General features: G+C 40.4%; 1 long non-coding RNA gene across 1 annotated transcript in view; it reads right to left on the reverse strand.

The window, feature by feature from the left end:
* Positions 1 to 7,988: 7,988 nt before the first annotated feature.
* LOC108796835 overlaps positions 7,989 to 12,215 on the reverse strand; it is a 23,983-nt gene continuing 19,756 nt past the window's right edge. Inside the window, exon 4 of the long non-coding RNA XR_001941836.1 lies at positions 7,989 to 8,000. This is a non-coding gene — a long non-coding RNA (uncharacterized LOC108796835). The remainder of the gene's footprint in view (positions 8,001 to 12,215) is intronic.

Here is a 12,215-nt window from a genome sequence, read left to right on the forward strand (position 1 = left end):
TATATACTTTAGCTTACATATGAATCCTTTTAAATAGTATTAAACTTTTACCCTTTTTTATAATGAATCCAAATCAAGCAAATATACATAGTCCAGCAAAGTATTTCCTTACATTTCTTCCCAAGCAATTACACTCATCATGTTTCCAAACAGCTGGCTCTAAAGTAGGATATACACGGGTTGATTTTTGCACGAACGTTCCTACGAAAAATCCAGTTGGAACGTTTGATACTGGCATCAGAAACATGCCGATTGTACTTTAAATTTTTGTTTCATTTTTGTTTTTATTCAACATTCTATTTTCGAATGTACGGAAACAACACTCACTTACTTTACCTTCTCAGCTTGGCTTCCTGCACTTTCTGTCCAGTACAAGATCACAAGGAACAGCACAGTCTCCAACCGCTGTCCATCTACTAGTTGGAGGAAGGAGGGATCAGGAGCAGAGGAGTGGCTTGCCTTGTTGTGCCTGTGTGTTTGTGGAGACACATCTTACCAGCACGTACAAGGGTGGCTCCATAGGAGCCTGCAAGGGAAAATAGACACCCTGAAATAGGATGTCAGGGTCAATGCTCAGGGAACCAGCTGATTCTACAGGAAACAGAAATGTTTAGACATCAAAGAACAGCATCTCATGTAAGTGATGTGATCACCAATTGAAACCTTTTGACTTTAATATCCCTTTCAATTCCATTACATTACTTTTTAGTTTATTTAGTGTTATAAATTTTTAAATATTGAGATGGCATACTAGATAAAAGTGTAAGTCAGGTTTGAAGTGTGAGAGCTTGTTGAGTAAGCTGATGAGCTTCAAGAGAGGTACTGGGGGCACGACTGAGTGATGGAGCGGTGATGATACAAGCCTTTGGAGCTCTGTGCTTGTGCGACTAATGTAGGTGTTACAGCTCTCCCTTCTCTACAACCACTCATGCCCAAACGGAAAAATATTCACCGCTCGTCTTAGCAATTCAGCACTGCTAACAGCCAAGTTAATCTCCTGTGCTGCCGATGTGCATCCCAGCACTGCCCCAAGAAATTTCACTGTCAGCCTCAAAGTGCTCTATGACTTCACACTTCACAGCTCCTGTCCTGGGATGATGTCAGGGAAGTAAAAAAGGGGTATGGTGGTGGCCTTACAGGTGGAAGTGAAAGTTCAGGATAGGGGTCACAAGTCTGATAATGTTCAGAAATATTGAATATTAATACTAGAGAATATTAATACTAGAGAGTAATGCTGGCCATACACTAATAAATATTTTAAATTCAGCTGGTAGGCTGAACGAAAAAAAATCTAACATATTCCTCTGAATATTTTATGAGTAGTTTTACAGCGGTTTTTGTTGTTATTGGGTGTACTCTCGTCCTATGCCATTTTTTAATCTATAAACGCTTCTGGTGTACTCTCGTCCTATGCCAGTTTTTATTCTAAAAACGCTTCTATAGCCCACGATATACATGCGTATAGTGCATACTATCTCACAATGTAAAACACCACACGCTTGGTGCCCTGATGCATAGCCAATCATTCTGAGTGGCGCCCCAACACACCTCCCAGCAGATATGCATTGCTTCTTTACACCGCATGGCAGCACACAGTTTTGTGGTACTGCGTATTGCAGTGCAACGCATACCCACCGGAAGGTGCAATAGGGTGCCATTTAGAGTGAATGGCAACACAATCCACCAGTGCACCTACCATGCAGTGCATTGCCTTGTGCAATAGCGTGTGCTAAATGCACAGATACCATGCATTTAGCACAATTCAATAGTGCGAATGGGCCCTTAAAGACATTTCTGCATTGTAATTAACTTTTTATTTTTTAAATGTATCTCCCTTATTGCCTTCTCTAAATACAAAATAAACTATATAAACAGAACCTACAAATGTGGTAATGGAACAATTCAAACTGCTTGAGCATGTGCTGCCAACACCCTCCCCCACACTTACTTCACCTACCAACAGCTAACTGCAACTTGACATAAATAATGTTTGAATTGAAGCTCCAACACTCATAATCATAACTGGATATCTATTCTAGCGGAGCGATGATGCAGTTACAGATAGTGTGAGGTCTATTTTAGGGACACACTTGTTGACCTTGAATCTCAGCTGCTCATTAATATTGTAAATCATAGCTACGAAGTTCCTTTTAAGTAGATCCACTTGGTAGAACTGAATCGTGTTCATTTTGGCACCTTTTTAGTATTACTAGAGGTCAAGGCGAATTGCAGTACCCTTAGTCCAAGGCCTATGATGACCCGAAAGGGCATCATCTTGTAACTTAAGTTCAATCCAAATAATATCAGCTAACCCGGTGCAAAAATAACACAGTCGATATTTGTGCTACGTTACTGACTGGCGTGGTATATTTGATATTTGTAAATGTATATATTTGCCGCCTTAGAGCCCAAGGAAGAAATGCCAGCTCTTTCTAATGCACGAGGGGTAATGGTGACTGCTAGAAACCCCACTGGCTTAGTCTTAAAGCACCACTAAACCTAAAAAATAAAATATTACAATGTTGTGTTATGCAGCAGAACTACTAAAATATTGTAAACATTTTGTAGGTAAAGGTTCCCTTGTAAAGCTACTTTGAATTTGGAATGATGTTATCTATTGCTTTGTTCACTGCCATGTTAGAAAAAAAGATGGCACCAAGTGTAATTTAATGGCAATGTTAGACACTCCGTTGCCCACTACAGCATCTTCATTTTAACCACTTGCTGACCGGGGTGTTTACACCCCCTTCCTGTCCAGGCGGAACTTTGACTGACATTTATTCCGTCATGCAACGCTGTACTGAAATGAATTTTATACCATTTTTTGGGGGACAGATAGAGCTTTCTTTTGGTGGTATTTAATCACCACTGGGGTTTTTATTTTTAACTATATAATGAAAAAAGTACCGAAGATTTCGGGGAAAAAACAGTTTTCCCTACGTTATGTTATAAAACAATTATTATTACCCAAATTTTTGGCAAAATATAAAAGACGGGGTCATGTCGGGTAAATAGACACCAAGCATGTCAAGCTTTAAAATTGCGTGCGCCCGTGAACTTGCAAAAACTTCCATACCCAAAATTAGCCATAGGCGACGCTTTACAAGCTTTTACCGCTCATCAGTTTAGTGTTATCCGTGATTGATGGCCCTAAAATTATTGCTCTCACTGCGACGTTCGCGGCGATATGTTACATGTGCGGCGTAATGGATGCAATCGTCGTTTCCGCACGTAGGCGAACTCGACTCATGTTTGCTTGTGTATGTGGGGGCGGGGGACTTTAAAAAAAAATGTTATTACCTTTATATGTGACTTTTCATTTTTTAATATTTTTTTTTACTAATTCTTTTAAACCTTTTTTTTCACTTAGCTTTATTGCTATCACATAGGGGACTAACAAGCCACCTTTGTGATAGCCAATTTTCAGTGTCAGGTCCTCTTTATGGAGACATCAGGGGTCTTTAAGACCCCTAATGTCACCAGGGGACCCCCAGAGAAGCTGATGAAGCAAACACCTGCTTCACCAGCTTCTCTCTGGTTTCTGTACTGGAGAGTGACAGAGGAATGCGGAAGTTATGTAATACACATCACTTCCTGCATTCCGAAGAGGAGATCAAACAGAGCTTGTGTGCTGAGCTCCATTTGATCTCCGGCCGCAGAGCTGCTGTGCTGGTCCCGGGCTCGGACCGGGCACAGCGGAGCTCGGGATCGCCAGCAGAGGCTGCAACGGAGGGGGGGGGTGTGCACGCATATTACCCGCACGCATATTACAAGCGATCAGGCGTCTCTACAGACGCCTGAACGCTTGTATGTAAACAGCCATCGGTGGCTGTTTACATTCAAAGCCAATTTCCCGTTCGTGCGCGACGCCTAGCGGTGGGCACAAACGGGGCAGGATGGGACGTTTAAAAACGCCCACCCACATTCAAGAAGCCGCTGTCCGGCCGTTTAATTACAATGGCCGGACAGCAGGTGGTTAAAGAAACCTGAGCTGAAAGACTATGGAAGCTCCCATTGCCAATTTATTCTTCTGGAAATACTAGATTCCTGGCTATCATGCTGATCCAGTGGCTTCATTACTTTCTGACACACTACAGGTATCCAGATCTAAGTTCTGACTTTACTCAGTTTAGTGTTTGTTCTTTTTCTATTTCCATGCTTTTTCTGGATCAGTGACTTCTGGATCAGTATAGATTCCAGAGACAGCCAGGAAACTAGTATTCTTAGAAGGAGGTCAGCAATTACAGCCTACATATTTTTCTCATACCATGTTTCCTTCAAGCATCTTCTATTCTAATAATCTCCTGAAATCTTTAAATGCTCATCTATTACAGCCAATCATTTCTTTGCCCATATAGAGCAAAGCAACTGGTTCACGTGATGACATCCCTACTAGGGATGAGGTTCAGGTTTGCCTCATTTGCATTATTTGAAAGAAAAAAAGAAGTGCAAGAATTGTGTGCACCTAAACCACCTCACATTATATCATTTAGATTCACACACCTGCCACCCCTATCCCCATAGATAAAAATTAATGTTAGGCGTACACTTTTTAGGCCTATTATCCCTAAATATAAACCTGTTCTGCTGCTGGCCAATATAACACTTCTGTATTCTCTTTAGTATCCTAATGTTTGTAGTAAAGCCCCAGCCTGTGCTCTCTGTCTCTAGTAAATTTAGGCCTATACAAGCTATCTAACATTGTCCTGTTGCAAGTGGTGTATGCAAGGCATGGCACATATGGCATATGCCCTGGGCTCCACTTCAAGTGAGGGTGCTGCTCCGAGGGTCAGCAAAAGTTCACCCGCCCACAGAGACAGCAGACTGCCTGCCATTTTAATTAACTGGCAGCAGCAGGGATTGAACAAGCAACCAACCACCAACAGCCAGTGACTTTGATGATTACATCAGGACCCGCTGTAATCATTCAAGTTCCTGGCTGCTGGTGGTTGGTTGCTAGGATGTCTGGCGGTCCAGGAAAATAACTAGCAGCAGCAGGGGTTGAATAATGACAGCGGCAGTTCTAGTCACTGCTGCTGTCATTATTCAACCTGCGCTGCTACGCGTTAGTTGCTAGGTCCACCTGTCATCCTACCAACTAACCACCAGCAGCCAGGAACTTGAATGACCGAGCTGGTGGTTGGCTGCTAGAACCACCCAGCATCCTAGCAACCAAACAATGACAAGCTGCCTCTCCAGTCCCTGCCCTTCCCAGCATCCAGCTCTGTATAGATGCCTTATGACCACCTCCATCAGTGGGAACTCTGGGGAGTCCCCAGAATTCTCCTTTACATCAGAGTCTCCCCCTTTACATCTTAGAGTCCTTATCTCTGATAAAAATTAGGTCTTTGGAGATGCTGATATAAGGGGGGATGCTGAAGATTCTGATGAAAGGGGGGGACTCTGGACACTGAGTTCCCCCTTACATTAGGATCCACAGTGTCCCCTCTTACATTACTGTCTATTCAGTGCTCCATTGATGCAGTGTCAATTTTAATTTTGACTTGACTCTTCTTGCAAGCTATTCCAGTGATGGCTATTTATTGGGGATGCACCGATATATCGGCCGCTGCTCTGTGCCTCATCGGGGAGGAGAGAAAGTGTGACAGCTGGCCGGGCGCTGCGGAAGGAGAGCGCTGTGAGCGGCCGGCGTCTCTCCTCCCACACCGTTCAGCCTCCTGTCACAGTCCAGCAGAGAGGAGTGTGGGCGGAGACAGCCCGTGCTGTCACAGCAGACTGAGCTCTCCTCCCTGCTCCGCTCGCTTAGCCTCCTGTGACAGCTGTCAGGAAGGAGAGCAAGTGCAAGTGCAAACACTTAGCGATCAGTGATCGCTGAGTGTTTGTAGATAATTGAGGATATAGCATGTAGACTATATCCTCAGTTATGAATGAACAGGAAGTGATCTACATCATCTCCTGTTCATTCATAGTTGTAGTTATAGTAAACATACAATGTTCTCATGTTATCAATGAACAGGAACACAAGAAGATAGAGGATTCCTGTTCATTGATAACTGGGGCTGCAGAAAAAGAGATGAGGACATTGTGTCCTCAATCTCTTTTTCTATTTTAAAAGGGAAATATCAGGGGAATGTTTAGACCCCTAATATTTCCCCAAAGCCCCTAAAAGTAAAGTAAAAATCAATATTTAATAGAAAATGAATTAATAAATAAAAATAAATATAAAAAATGTAAAAGTTTATAAAAAATAAATAAAAATAAAATATTTTAAAAATGTGAAAAAAATAAAATGAAAAACATTTTCGGTTTCGGCTTGACAATTTTTTTAATTTTGGTTTCGTTTCGGTTTTGAAATTTCCATTTCAGACCGCCTCTACTATTTATAAAATACTCACTCCATACACCATATGAGGAGTTTTCTAAGCATGTGTTCATGAAGAAAATGTTGTATTTTGGTAAAGGGCAAAATTGGAATTCAACAACCACATTCTTGTGTTTGTCCTTGCAGCTGTTGTAAACTGCGGAGCACAGGAAGACACTCAAAATGTGCTCTAACATTAAAGTTTCTATAAACCCTAATATGAACTTAACTATACTGTAAACCCTCATATAAACTAATATGTCCTAACACACTTCCTTCCTAGGCTAACAACACTGCTTTTTCATAAATACAGTACAGTAAAATGTGCTACAGGCAGGATCACCAGGGAAAAATAGAGGGAAAAAAGGAAACTAATGCAGCCACCACATCTAAGGACCAATAAGCTCTAATATATTACATGCTTGTTCTTAGGTTTAATGAACAGTTTAATGAACATGACTGCGAGGTTGTTCTGACTTGTGTAGATGAGAATCACATTTTCTAGCTTGCAATTCCCATTAGCTGTTCTGTAAACTATTGTTCATTTAGCTGGCTTTTCACATAAAAGTTATTATTAGGACTTATTAGGTTATCAGGTAGTATGGGGCAACGCAGGCTCAATGTGAAGCATAACAATAGATAAGACCTTATATAGTGATAACATTGGTCACAACAAATGTTGAATGTGTTGTTTTCTTTTTAATTCATGTTGTAGAAAGGTATACCACCAAACTGTGAGGTCTAGAATCAAAAGTTGAAGGGGTAGGGATCCACTAAGTTCAATATCCAGATGATGGAATATTCCAACATTACCTTTCACAACATCATTTACATGAAGCATTTGTAGGCATTCAATGAATACTAAATACATGATTTTTTGTTGTGTCCTTTTGAAACAGTTACAGTTTAAACTACATTTTATAATCTGTACTAGAACAATGACAGCTGGCAATGAAGCTACAAGTCTATAAATCACTCTGCAAAAAGGCCTTTCAAATGATTACACCTTGCTAGAAAACTGCAATTCTACCACTTTTTACTGCATTTAATACACAATCCTATTAATTTAAAAAGTACACAGAAAGTGGAGCAGCCGTCATCTATGTAGTGAAGATGAGAAAATAAAAAAATACTGCTGGGGAGGGGAGAGAGGACATCTAGGCTGCCCGTATCAAAATTGTATTTTGTAAAAATTGAATAGTTTAAGGATATAGCATAGGATGTGTATAAAAGACAAATAGATGTCATTCCACCTTTGTAAGGTGTTGGGGGAACTTTATTTAGAAATTACAAAAAGGTTTTACTGACAACATTTACTGTGGATTTTATGTAAAATGGTGTATATTACTAAGGATGTCCACAAAGCATATGTTTCTGGTGTCCTGCCCCCCTTCCTCCGGGTCTGATGAATGGATCAGGTCCCTGGAAATGCATCAGCCGTTAGAATCCATCGTGCCATGTGGGCTGTGTAGAGTGTAGACTGTGTTGAGTTGAACCCTGATGGTCTGCCACTCGGATTGTGTATTTACATGCTGTTTATACATATCTTGTGAGAAGTCACTCATGTTCTTTTTATAACAAATATATGACCTTGCTTAACAAGACCATTTTTTTTTTACATATGTTGCTATATTTTCTTATCTTTTAAAGAGCTGCCAGCCACTGGGAAGTGGACTGTCTTATTCAGTATCTGATAGTATTTGTAAAGCAGCATTATTTGTGACACTTTGACATTGCTAGAAGCACCTTGGAATACTTTGCTTTTCAGATTTATCTACCCACAACACATGCCTGCTGGCTGTAATGTTTTCATATCCAAAGTGGAACCCCTGGTCTTTGGGTCTGCAGAACCAGATCAGGTAAAAGGTCACTGACTCTTGAAATTGAAGTAGTCCTCCCCAACCTGCTTGTTTGCACAGCCATGAAAGGGGAACTCCAGCAGGAGTCCATCCATTGTATATGGAAAGGAATCATCATATACTAAATATGAAGTTATTAACTTTTTTATTTAGGTAAGTAAAAGCAGGTCCGTAAATATCACCTTTTCTAAGCATGCATGTCACATATGTATATTAGTATGTGTAATAGATAGATCCGAGCACGCATCAATTCTATAAAATCAATTCAGCAGCAAGTGAAATCTGCTCTGCCAAGCAGACATTGGAAATCTGCCCAGTAAGTGGTGCACTGGTAAAGGGGGTTCATTGGTTCAGTTCCCTGAAATCACTCAGCTCCTCTGTTGATCCCTGTTCAGAATAATTGGGCATGCTCCTGAAAAAAATTCTATCTCTATGTAAACAAAAGTGAGTCTGGAATAATACTGCTATATATTTTAATCCATCCTTAACCACTAATAAAAGTCACTATTGCTGTTTTTTCTTCGCCTCTTGTCTTAGTGTGACAGCTACATGATGCCTCATTCAATCCCCAAATAAGTAAATGTGTGTATTCACAATGAAAGCTGAGATGATACATGTACAATTATATGTGTTCTGAAGCATTTCTACTTTACATGCAGTCCCTAGCATGTATAATTAAAAATGAGGTCATTGAACAACACAAAGCACTTTACATCAATTTACCTAAAGTCAGGGATTTTAGAGGTGGGGACACCCTTCCTGACACTTATCTGTCATATCGGCTTTTCTCCACACTTATCTGGTGTCACCTTTACGTCATCATTGAATGCTAAGATACTAATGTTGAAACACAACATAATGATTCCCTCTTTCATTGCTTTAAGTTACTGCATTAGGCCTATTTAGTAAAACAGCATAAAAGTAATGATGATTTGTAACATGCAGTAACCCTCTGAAACCAACAAAATTTCAACTGACAAACAGTAGCTCAAGGCTTTTGGCATGTTGCCCTTTACCTTATTAAAGAGGAACTGAAGTCTGGAATCTGTTCAAAAAATACGTCAGGCAGAGGACATAGGACCAGTAACTAGTATTGGGCCACATGGCTGTTCACTATGCAAAGACATTTGCCCTATGTTTGAGGAGTGTGGTGAAATGTCACTTTGCAAAGAATACCCAATCATGATTGGGTTTTGGAAGTCAGCAGAGCTTCACATCATTCACTAACTAAAGGGAAAACTTAACCTGCAAAGTGAAAATTCCCATGCAAAGTGAACATTCTATTTTGCTGTAGTAAATCAACCCCTGTGTCTCTATATGGAGGTGGCGATTTCGGTAGAGGCTGGGTTTGGTTTCTTTATGTCAGAGTATTCATCTAGGAGACCAATTAGCAGAACAATAGTGACCAAATCTAACTCCAAATTTGATGAGACTAGCAGTCAGAAGCACAATGCATTAGCTCTCACACTCTGAAGATATACAGCTATTAGGGTTTTGGCCCAGGAGTGTGTAGGCACCCTCACATATTATATATATTATATTTTTGAGAAGGCATTCAAGACAAAATATATTTTTTCATGGTACTGCTTAGGTACAATTACCATTTCTAAATCTTTAGTTTAGTTACACTTTAAATAGTGCACAGATATGTTCCCCATACTAGCTGCTTTAAACCATCTAACACAATTGACACCATACAGTTGCGTTTTATGACATGTACTATTCATACAATAATAGCAGATAGGTCTCTAGTAAAATTATTATGACAAATAATATAAAGAATCCACTAGTACACAGGTAATACCATAATGTTAGCGCTGTTGGTCCACTGGAGGATTCTCTGTAGTATTATATGAAAAATACACCTAGCAAAACCTGAGTTCAAGTTGCTACAACAGAACTAGGGGTGGTAGGAGATATCCTTCCCAGAATCATAGGTAGGAGCAAAGATCCAAAAGAGGACCAAGCCCTACTTCATTCCATCCAAAACTAACTGTGAGTAGAGTGCCTCTTTTTTGTCTATTTAAACCCCAAATCTCTCTTTCAGTATGTTTATCTTCATGCTTCACTGTATACAATTTTACTAAGCAGATAACATTTGTGAATCTTTTGAAACGTTTCTTAACCAGAGTTTCTTAACTTTCTGTTTCAGGATGACAACACTAAACTATTGCCTCACAGTTAGCACCAGCCTTGTCAGCCTGCCATGTGAGCTTCTATAGTTGGCTTTTGGACTGCCTAGGAGGACTACCAGATAGGCAGTCCAGTGGCCAACTGAATGAATGTACACGGCCAACTGGAGATGCTGCTGCTAATTGCAAGTCAGTGATTTAGCATTGTCAGTCAGCAACAGTAAGTGCTATTACTGCTAGGAACTCCGGGGAACGTACAGGTGAAACTCAAATAATTAGAATATCGTGCAAAAGTTCATTTATTTCACTAATGCAACTTAAAAGGTGAAACCAATATATGAGATAGACTCATTAAATGGAAAGCAAGATAGTTCAAGCCGTGATTTGTCATAATTGTGATGATTATGGCTTACAGCTCATGAAAGCCCCAAATCCACAATCTCAGAAAATTAGAATATTACATGCAATCAATAAAACAAGGATTGTACATAGAACAATATCGGACCTCTGAAAAGTATAAGCATGCATATGTACTCAGTACTTGGTTTGGGCCCCTTTTGCAGCAATGACTGCCTCAATGCGGCGTTGCATGGAAGCTATAAGCCTGTGGCACTGCTGAGGTGTTATGGAAGACCAGGATGCTTCAATAGCGGCCTTCAGCTCTTCTGCATTGCTCGGTCTCATGTCTCTCATCTTTCTCTTGGCAATGCCCCATAGATTCTCTATGGGGTTCAGGTCAGGTGAGTTTGCTGGCCAATCAAGCACAGTAATCCCACGGTCATTGAACCAGGTTTTGGTGCTTTTGGCAGTGTGGGCAGGTGCCAAGTCCTGCTGGAAAATGAAGTCAGCATCCCCATAGAGCTCGTCTGCGGAAGGAAGCATGAAGTGCTCCAAAATCAGAAAAGAGGACTTGGTCCACTGAGCAACAGACCAGGTCTGTTTTTCTTTAACTGTTACTCAACCAGAGACACTCATTTTGTTGTTAATGAGAGTGGATCAACTGTGATTCATTCTGGTCTAGTTTCCTGCTAAACTAAAAACAATCTAAATATGAAGTCGAGGCTTTGTCAGGATGTCCTCACATCATCTGGATTCCTAAAAAGGCTTAAATTGCTGCTCAAGTGTCAGCTGTCTACAGTCATGTAAAGGTTTCCTTCAATTTCACACAGTGGTTAGAAGGGTAATTTGGTTATTGGTTGGGCGTGTGCAGAAGAAGCTTAACCTTAAATGGAAGACTGTGGATAGTCTTCAGCAGATGGATGGATTTTCCACTGAATTGACAACTTAATTATTGTAATAACAGTATTTAAATAATGTTTAAAACATTCGGAAGTCCCTATCTGTCTTTTTGTACCAAGCAAATTGCCAGGAAGTCTCCGATTTGTGCATATTGTGGGGAATTAGATGTAAAGAATTTATACAGACATACAAGCATATATACTGTATATTCCTTATTTATGTATTTGAGTCAGGAAGACAAGACAGCAATAATATACAGTATTTGCCAAGTACCGTTGCTATAAAAATATAGAATTATTTGGTGTGCTTAATGAATCACTGTTGATCATTTACATTTTCTTTTAAGAATAAAGCATTATTAACATAAGTTAACAAGCAAAAGTGTGACTGTTTCAGAGCAGGCAGGGTTGTGTATGTGGAAGCAGAGGGTAATGGGATAATGGCATGGTCATAGGGAAGTGGGTGCAGTGGTCAGGATGAGATGGTATGCAGGAACGTGTGGGGCATGCAGATGTGCTGGTGGGTGTTGAGAGTGGAGATAGGGGGATGGCAGAGTGTTGAGAACGAGGATGGGTGTGTGTACAAATAAGGCGATAGCGGGAAGGTTAATTGCTTGCAGAGTGGCGTGAGCAGGTGAGGGTGCTGTTTTGTGTTTGTAGGGTA

Source organism: Nanorana parkeri, unplaced genomic scaffold (genome assembly GCF_000935625.1).
Source record: "Nanorana parkeri isolate BGI_ZX_2015 unplaced genomic scaffold, ASM93562v1 scaffold1178, whole genome shotgun sequence".
Lineage (NCBI taxonomy): Eukaryota > Metazoa > Chordata > Amphibia > Anura > Dicroglossidae > Nanorana > Nanorana parkeri.